This window comes from Cnephaeus nilssonii, assembly GCF_951640355.1.
Source record: "Cnephaeus nilssonii genome assembly, chromosome: 2".
NCBI lineage: Eukaryota > Metazoa > Chordata > Mammalia > Chiroptera > Vespertilionidae > Cnephaeus > Cnephaeus nilssonii.
The window spans coordinates 44,063,588-44,073,134 of NC_137073.1; the positions used below are offsets into that span (position 1 = coordinate 44,063,588).

The window sequence follows — 9,547 nt, forward strand, 5'->3', positions numbered from 1 at the left end:
TATTGAATGAGATATTTACATCATTTTAACTGTTCAACATATCTAAGGTTCTCAGTTAATGGCTAATTGAAGTAACTTGTGTGTATGAAGCCTGATGTAGAAACACCACTTCTACTTTCAAAGAATTTGAAAATACGGGAGGGAGGGGGAATAGAGACCTAATATACTAACACATAAACATAAATAAACATACGTATGCAACAAACAATTATAAGCAGGGATAAGAGACTTTAAAGATATACTAGTTGGCTTGTGGTTCTCATTGGTTGGAACATTGATCCATGAACCAAGAGGTCACTGGTTTGGTTTCCCATCAGGGCACATGCCTGGGTTGTGGGCTCCTAGTAGGCATTGTGCAGGAGGCAGTCAATCTATGATTCTCTATCATCATTGATGTTTCTATATCCCTCTCTTGTCCTCTCTCTCTAAAATCAATAAAAACATATTTTAAAGACATACTAGTTGATCAATGATGAATTAGTGAATGTATACTATATATTCCAGAGAAATGCCTTTGGGGTAAAAATCTATCAAGATGTGAGGAACATGTAGAATAACTTTAAAATAGAAATGAGAATGACTTTGCTGGAGTTAAAAGTAAGAACGGAAATAAGTATATGAAATAAACATGGTGAATTAGAGGAAGGCCAGAATATGAGGATCAGTGTGTGATAATTTAGATTTTATACTTATGGTTTGCTATGGGTGGTCCTTGAAGAATTGTACCAGTAAACACTAGAATGACTGAACCAGTCTGCCTCTTAAAAAAGATCATTCTAGCGCTCAGGCAGAAATGAACTGAAATAGGAATGTAATAAAGCCAAAGAAATCAATAATAAAATATAGAGTAGATTAGTCAAGAGATGATAAGGGATCTGAAATCACAGGAAGGTAGTGAGAGTTATAAGAGTCATTGAGAAAACAAAGCAGTAAGGTTTAGATGTTATTTCATGTGACTGTCAACAGAGGAAGAAGAGTCAGGGATGGCAGCCAGTCTCTAATTTGGGACTTGCATGAGTTGTCCTTGGAGACATAACAACCAGTCAATGTCACTGGTTCACAGCAATACACAATTATTTCTTAGTCACACATCTGTTGCCGTAGCCTGAGCATAACTGGGATTGACTCTAAACTACAGGTTGGGTCCAAGTCTGTTCTACATGTCTCTCATTCTACTTGGGAAAACATCCACCTGAAGCATATTCTTATCAACCAATGGCCTTTTAAGCCTGTAATTTTATCATATACTAGTGGCCTGGTGCACAAAATTCGTGCACATTAAAAGGGAATTAATTAGAGGAAATATTTTAATATTGCTATTTGCCCTATCTCTATAATAGAAGTGTCAGAGATGAAAGAAAATTAGTAAAACGTATATGAAAATCTTCCTCCTGTCAGTCTGGGGTGCACCATGGGACCCAGAGTCAAGTTCCCACCCACCCGCACCTCAAAATCGCACAAGACCCAGACCTGGCTGGCCCCACCCCCATCAAGCCCCACCAGGCAGGGGCTGCAGCCTGAGGTCCCCCTTTCAAGCCCTGCTGGGCAGGGGGCGCAGCCTCAGGTCCCCCATCAAGCCCTGCTGGGCGAAGAGCGTGCCTTGAGGTCCCCTGTCAAGCCCCGCCGGGTGGGTGGGGGGCACAGACTCAGGTCCCCCACACCATGCAGCCTCAGGTCCCTGCTGATCGCTCGTTATGGCTCATTAAGGCTCGTTAAGGGAACCCCACCTCTGCTGTGGGCGCAGTCATCTTGTGTTACGGGAACCCAGCCTCCACCGTGCTTGCCGCCATCTTGTGATAGCGTGAGAGTCAATTTGCATATTACCTCTTTATTATATAGGATATCACTATTGCATTGGCCAAAGCAAGTCATCTGGCAAATGGCAAGTCAAGGAGTGGTAAAGTAACTGCACCAATTACGGCAAGGGTGTGTGTACATAATACTAATCCAGGGAAGTGGGGATCTGAGATCAATTATTCATTTCACCATAACCCACATGGATGGTGGAGAAATTCCTAAAATAAGAAATTAAAGAGAAAGAGAATTATTTGGACATAGAAAAGTGGAATTTGTGTTTATACACATTGAGATGCCTCTATCACTTCAAAATGTTGATATTTAGTAGGCATTCTGGGATATTGGTGGAATTATCTGTGCTGGGAACACACATGAGAAGTTGTCAGCATTGATATTCAGAAGACAACTGCAGGTTGAATATAGAGACTCTGGGGGAAAGAAGCCCAACACTGAAGTGATGCGCAGCAACAGAAGATCCTTAAAGGAAACTCAGATAAATAAAACCAAAAGACAGAGTAACTTTTTGTGTGCTAATTAGGGTCTGGGGAGAAAAAAAACCCTCAGAATTCTTAATTGGATTTAAAATTAAAAAGAAATTAGTGGCCTTTACCAGAACCATTTCAAAACATGGCAAAGTTAGAATCCAGATTCACCTCAGGAAAGACTATTATCTTCCCAGCTGCTCCAGCATTTTCTCCTCTCCTCAGCTCTATCATTCACTGCCCTCTCCCTTCAATACAAAACATGGCCTGTATTGATGCAATTCCCTACATCTCCTCCTCTCAGATGACGATTATAACTACTAGGTCCTGCAAGAGCTTCCTAGCAAGACTCCTGCCTCCACACTTGCCCCAGACACAATCCATTTTTACAAGGAAAACAGACTACTCTTTAAAAATAACAATCAGATGAACGTAGCATACATTTCCTTATGTAAAATACCACTTCTGCTACTAATATCCTGGCATGGAAAGTCCTACATAGCTTGACCTCCGACAGTCTCTTCTATTACTCTCCTTCAAGCCAATGTATTTCACCCAGATTGTTCTTTGATTTTTTCTTCTCACCCAAAGATATGCTTTTTATTGATTTTAGAGAGAGGCAGAGTGACAGTGACAGTAACAGTGACAGTACAGTGAGAGAGAAAAAACATCAATAGGTTGCCCTGAAGAGGTATCGAATCCACAATCTAGGTATGTGCCCTGACTGGGAATCAATCCTGCCACCCTTTTGTGTATGGGACCACGTTCCAATCAAATGAGCCATACTGGCCAGGGCCAGATTGTTGTTCTTTACATGTCTATCACCTCAAGTCGTTCCTTACTTAGGGGATCCTTATACTATCTATTCCTAGTTCTGCAGTGTCTCCTCTGCTGAATAACCAACTTCTTAAAATCTGGAATAATTTTAACTGAAATTTGCATTCCATTGATTTCATATTTCTATACTTTATAATAACTGAGATTTTAACTAAAATCAGGCCTTATTTGACTACTGAAATGAGTTAGCTTTAATTTACTTTCTGTTGCAAAAAACGATTTTAATTCTCTACATTGTACTTGTCAGTATATGATGTTTTTATTATTTATTTTGTTTCCAGACATTAGTGCAGATACATTGCCCTATTTCCTAGTCACTTTCATATCTTTCAAACATGGATCTGGACCTCAGAATTAATATATCTTAGTAACTACTTTTTTAATAAATTAGTATTTTGGATCAACTACAATGAGTTAAAAATAAACAGAATAAAAAGAACTAGGAACCTTGAGGGTAAAAATAAACTCTAAATTGCCCAAACTAAATGTAGAGATGATGAATTACTTACCAGAAATAGGCTTTATTAATTTGTTTGTTTTATGTATGCATGTATTTTATTGCAGTGATTCCAGCAACGGGAGTTAGATTTGGGAGAGGAAACAATAAATGAGAGCAATTCCTAGAAGTGAAAGAGTATGAATGTAGTTATTAGACAGTGATAGAAAAGGACACACTTCTTTCACTCAAAATAGTAAGAAGAAAGAATGGATATAAATGCTTGTTTTAGTCCCTTTCTCAAAATTACTAACCTGCCTTTATCTAACATTCTATTTCTAGTTTATATTTGATGCATATTTTCTTCTCTCATTAGAGATTCTAACACAGTACCACTTTTATTGGCCTTGTGTCTTTATAAGGATGCACAATGCTTATTTAACCAGTATTTTTAAATTTGACAATCAGAATTCTGTTTCCAATTGTTCATTATCACAAATCAGATTACAACAAACCATATATATATGGTTTGTTGCAACCTGATTTATTTCAAAAATTTTATGGCAAAATTATCAGAGTTAATGCATTTGGAGACTTTGTCTTATAAAATATATTACAACATTTGCCTCCAAAATTGTTTCTGCCTCCAATTCTATTTCCTTCTACTCTCATGAGCAACTTGATAGATGAAAAATTGAAGCTTCTTTTAAGGTACATTTCTTTGATTTCTAGGATAGTTAACATTTTTGTACATATATTTTCCATTTAGATTTCCTTTACAAGTAGTTTGTTAATTTCAGCTAATTTTACTGAGATATTTGTTTTTTATTCATGATTCTTCTGATAGCTCTTTATGTGTTTAAATGATCTTCAAGGGTAGCATAAAATAAGTTATGTTTCATAGATTCCAACATGTCATGGTAACATGTAAAAATCATTATATTATGTAGAAAAACCAGTAATGTATCCATTATAATATGCATATTGTACATGACAGGAAAACTTCCTGTCCATTAGATCATGATACACTATTGATTTAAAATCCATCCCATCATAGGGATTTTAAATTGTGGGAAAGCAAAACAATATATTATTCTTAGAAAGTGTGAATATTTTATGTTACATGGAAAAGGGGACTTTGCACAAGTAATTAGGCCATTGAATTTAAAATATAGATACTATATCCTGGATTATCTAAATGGGCCTAAACTAATTACATGAGCCCTTAAAAACAAACAGAAAACTTTCTCTGCCTGTGAACAAATGATATGTGGCAGAAAAAGATTCCAAGAATGAGAAAATTTTATGTGCCATCACTGGCATATAGAGCCCATATGCAATGATAAGAGAGAGACCTCTAGGAGCTAAGGGCTGCCTGCACTTGACAACCTACAAAGAAATGAGGATTACAGTCTTTCAACTGCATGTAGCTGGGTTCTGTCAACAATGAATGAGCCTGGAAGGAAATTCTAACCCATAGCCTCTACATCAGTGCCCAGGCTGGCTCATGCCTTGATTTTGACCTTTTCAGACTCAGATCAGAGACAACAGCTAAGTTACTCAGATTTCTGACCTACAAATTTCGAGACAATAAATGTATATTGTTTTAAACCACTAAATTTGTGATAATATGTGACAGCAGTGATAGAAAACTAATTCTATATAATAAAAGCCTAATATGCTAAGTGTCTGGTCGACCTGTTGGCCATTCAACCAATCAAAGTGTAATATGCTAATGATATGCTAAGGCCCCTCAACTGCTTGCTATGACGTGCACTGACCACCAGGGGGCAGACTCTCTGACTGGTAAGTTAACTTGTTGCTGGGGTCCGGCCAATCAGGATTGAGCAAGATGGGCTGGACATGCCCTGGAGCCCTCCCACGATCCCTCCCTGGCTGGCCAACCTCCCGCGTCCTTCCCTAGCCCTGATCATGCACCAGTGGGGTCCTTTGGCCTGACCTGCACCTTCTCACAATCCAGGACCCCTCAGGGGATGTTGGAGAGCCAGTTTCGGCCTGATCCCACAGGCCAGGCTGAGGGACCCCACTGGTGCACAAATTTGTGCACTGGGCCTCTAGTCCTATATAATAAAAGGCTAATATGCAAACTGTCCCCTTAACCGGGAGTTTGACCAGGGGCAGGGCTTGCTGGCCAACTGCCTGTGGCCTCTCCCCCTGGCTGGCCCCACCCCTGACCAGCACCCCTCACTCGGATCTGGGGCCGGGCTGGCCCACCAACTGCCTGTGTCCTCTCCCCCAGCCGGCCTGGCCGACCTGGCCTGATCAGTCCCGATCAGGGCGGGCCAGCTGGACCCCACCCCTTCACGAATTCATGCACTGGGCCTTTAGTACAGTTATAAAATAACAACATAAGCTATGTAAATTCTGGACAGGTGAGTTCTAAAATCTAAAGTTCACCAGATTTAGAATGACCTAATTTTATGAAACCAGATGTACAATAGAACAAATCCTATATTAAATAAAGAAAAACTTCTGGAGTTTTACAATCAAACATAATATTGTCAATTGTGAAGTTTTAATTATAGAATTAAATTAAGCTCAGACTACATTGGAAACTTGAAGCATGTATATTCTTGGTATGTCTTAATATTTTTAGTTTTTCACCGATTTTGAAAATTAACCAGTGGTTCCTGTACAACATGCCTTGCTGTTGATTACATATTTCTGCCATTCTAAACTAGTAAGTGTAAGGATGTGTATTTTTGCTTCCCTGGGTGAAATACAGATGAAAAGTAGAAAGTAAATTTATTTCTGATACAAAATTCTAAAGAGATAATTAAGACAACAGCCACTATTATAAAAATGTTAACAGGTTGTAAATTTTAAGATATAGGAGAATTATTCTGAGATTGTAAGCCAAATAAAAGAAGTGCTTATTAAAACATAAATATGGGAACACCTAACTTGATTAACAAACCCAAGGCGTAATAACATTTTCTAAATAACATTTTTTATCTCTATATTTCTCTCCATAGTGTTTCATTACTATCTGAATACGAGTGGTAAAAGCAGACATCCCTGTCTTGTTCCTGATCCTAAGGGAAACGTTTTTAGTTTTTGCCCATTGAGTATGATGTTGGCTGTAGGTTTTTTGTACATCACCTATTATGTTGAGGTATTGTCCCTCTACTCCCTCTTTGCTGAGAGTTTTTTTTATCATAAATGGGTGCTGGGTTTTATTAAAAGCTATTTCTGCATCTGTTGATATGATCATGTAGTTTTTATCCTTCATTTTGTTTATGTGATTTATCACATTTATTGATTTGCAAATAGTATACCAACCTTGCATCCCCGAAATAAATCCCACTTGACCATGGTGTATGATTTGTTTAATGTGTTGATGGATCTTATTTCCTAATACCTTGTTGAGAATTTTAGCATCAATGTTCATCAGATATATTGGCCTATAATTGTTTTCTTTGTAGTATCTTTATCTGGTTTTGGAATTAAGATAATGCTGGCCTCATAAAAGTCCTCTTGACTTTTCTGGAATAGTTGAGGAGGATAGGTGTTAGTTCTTCTTTGGATGTTTAGCAAAATTTGCCTATTAAGCCATCCAGTCCAGGACTTTAGTTTGCTGAGAGTTTTTTGATTACTGATTCAATTTCATTAGCTGTTATTGGTCTATTCAGGTTTCTAATTCTTCCTGATTCAGTTGTGGAAGATTATATATTTCTAGGAACTTGTCCATTTCACCCAGGTTGTCCAATTTGTTGGCATATAGTTGTTCATAGTATCTTCTTATACTCCTTTGTATTTCTGGGAAGTCAGTTGTCACTTCTCTACTTTCATTTCTGATTTTACTTATTTGGATCCTCTCTCTTTTTTCTTGAGTCTGGTTAAGAAAATCTTGTTTAACTTTTCAAAGAACCAGCTCTTGCCTTCATTGTTCTTTTGTGTTGTTCTTTTTGTCTCTATGTCTTTATTTCCTCTCAAAAAAAGAAGTGAAAAAATTTTAAATGCACTGCTTATCTGATGGTATCTCATTTGATGGTAGCCTAAAGACATTATTGTGTTCTTATCAGACGTATGATCAAAAATGCCTAAACCAATCATTAACATGCTTTGTGAATGGTCCAAATTGGCAAGAGACAAAGCTCATCAATGTGGGATTACTTTGAAAAATGAGGTCCATACACATAAGGAAAGTGATTTTAAACTAGAAAATGGTGTAAGGAGAGTATCTCTTAACAGGCTTTAATTTTATCATTATTTCTGAGGACCTAAGTATGTATTTTATTGTGTTTCCACTTTTAAACTTTTCTCTCAGGTTAGTTCAGGAATGTAAACCTGAGTAGGGAGTAATGGAGTCCTTTTTCTTTTTTCTCTCTCAAGATTAAGGATATAAATGGACAATGTTGACAAATATAACTGGTAATTAGCACCACCAATTGTAGTGTTAGGGGAAACACTAATAGGTTAAGGAGCTTAGTGGTTCTTTCAAATAATTTATTTAACACAATGTAATGTTGACTAGAAATGATCTGACATTATCTTGTAACTAAATATAAGATTAGTGGAATGCAAACACATTGAAGTAAATTTCTTTCAGTCAAAACATTTGGCAAGATATTTTAATATATAATTCTCTACCTGGCTGGTGTTGCTCAGTGGTTGAACGTGGACTTGTGAACCAGGTTGTCACAGTTCCATTCTGGTTTCAGGCTCAATCTCCACTAGGGGGTGTGCAGGAGGCAGCCAATCGATGATTCTCTCTCATCGTTGATGTTTCTACTCTCTCTTCTTCTCTGCAATTAATTTAAAAAATATATATATATATATATATATATATATATATATATATATATATATATCTCCTATCTAATAATAGCGTACCATGTAAATTACCATCACTCCACTACGCCCACGATTGGGCGGCGGGAGGCTGGGGGGCGGGACTTGGGTGGCCTATCCGGCCATTGAGAGGCACGGATCCGCTGCCACTGAGCAGGGCTACGCTGCTGTTGAGAGGTGCAGGGGGCGGGATTCCCGACCCCTGTGCCTCTCAAAGGCCAGATCTGGGGCCGCTGAGGGGGTCCAGCCCCCTGCGCCTCTCAACAGCAGGGTAGCCCCCCTCAGAGGCCGCGGACCATCAAAAGTGGGGGAGCGAGCTCTGGCCTCAGTCAGCGAGCCACGGAAACCCGGCAGAGGATGGAGAGCAGCGACGAGGAAGACATGGAGAAGCACCGCATCCACCTACGCCCCGTCACTCTGAGCACACGCTGCACCTCCTGCCCTGTGAAGTCGGGGTTAACCGGCCCGCCCCTGTGGGGCGCTTTTTCACCCCGGCCATCCGTCAGGGTCCCGATGGACTCGAAGTGTCCTTTCGGGGCCGCAGTCTGAGGGGTGAGGAGGTGGAGGTGCCGCCTGGCCTGCTGGGATACGTGATGGTGATGGAAGAGAAGTCGGTGGGGAAGCAGGACTTTTCAGCGGGATCCCACAAGGACGAGCAGGAGCTGGTGGAACCCTCGGAGGCGCTGGAGCGGGACTTCGACCGCTTTATTTGTGCCTCCGCCAGTTTCAGCCGCTTCACCCTGTGGGGCCTGGAGAGCATCCCTGGCCCGGATGCCGAAGTGCTTTGGCCTTGACCTGGCCCAGCCTCGCCAAAGCGATCCATAAACAGGTGCCGCAGGACTGAGAACCAGCATTTGAAACTGGAAGCCACCGATCCCTTCACCAGCTCTCCACTTTGGATCCACTGAGTCCACCACCCCAATAAATGAGCTCTTTCACAGCAAAAACAAAAACAAAAACAAAACAAAAAAAAACAAAAGTGGGGGACCTGGGTGCCTGTCTGCTCCGGCACCAGCGGACAGGCACCCAGCTCCACCGCGAAAAGTGAAAGCGTGTAGGGGACCCTACACGTGCATGATTCAATCATGCACTGGGCCTCTAGTATATATATATATATATATATTTAATTCTCTGGTAATGATACTTAGAGCAAAGCATATAGGCAAAAAAAATTTTTCTG

At 39.9% G+C, this 9,547-nt stretch overlaps 1 pseudogene across 1 annotated transcript; it reads left to right on the forward strand.

Annotated features, from left to right (window-relative positions):
* The first annotated feature begins 8,724 nt into the window (after window positions 1-8,724).
* On the forward strand, window positions 8,725-9,211 carry LOC307093233 (ribonuclease H2 subunit C-like; annotated as a pseudogene). Its single transcript has one exon. The product of its transcript is annotated as a ribonuclease H2 subunit C-like (transcript).
* Window positions 9,212-9,547: the final 336 nt, after the last annotated feature.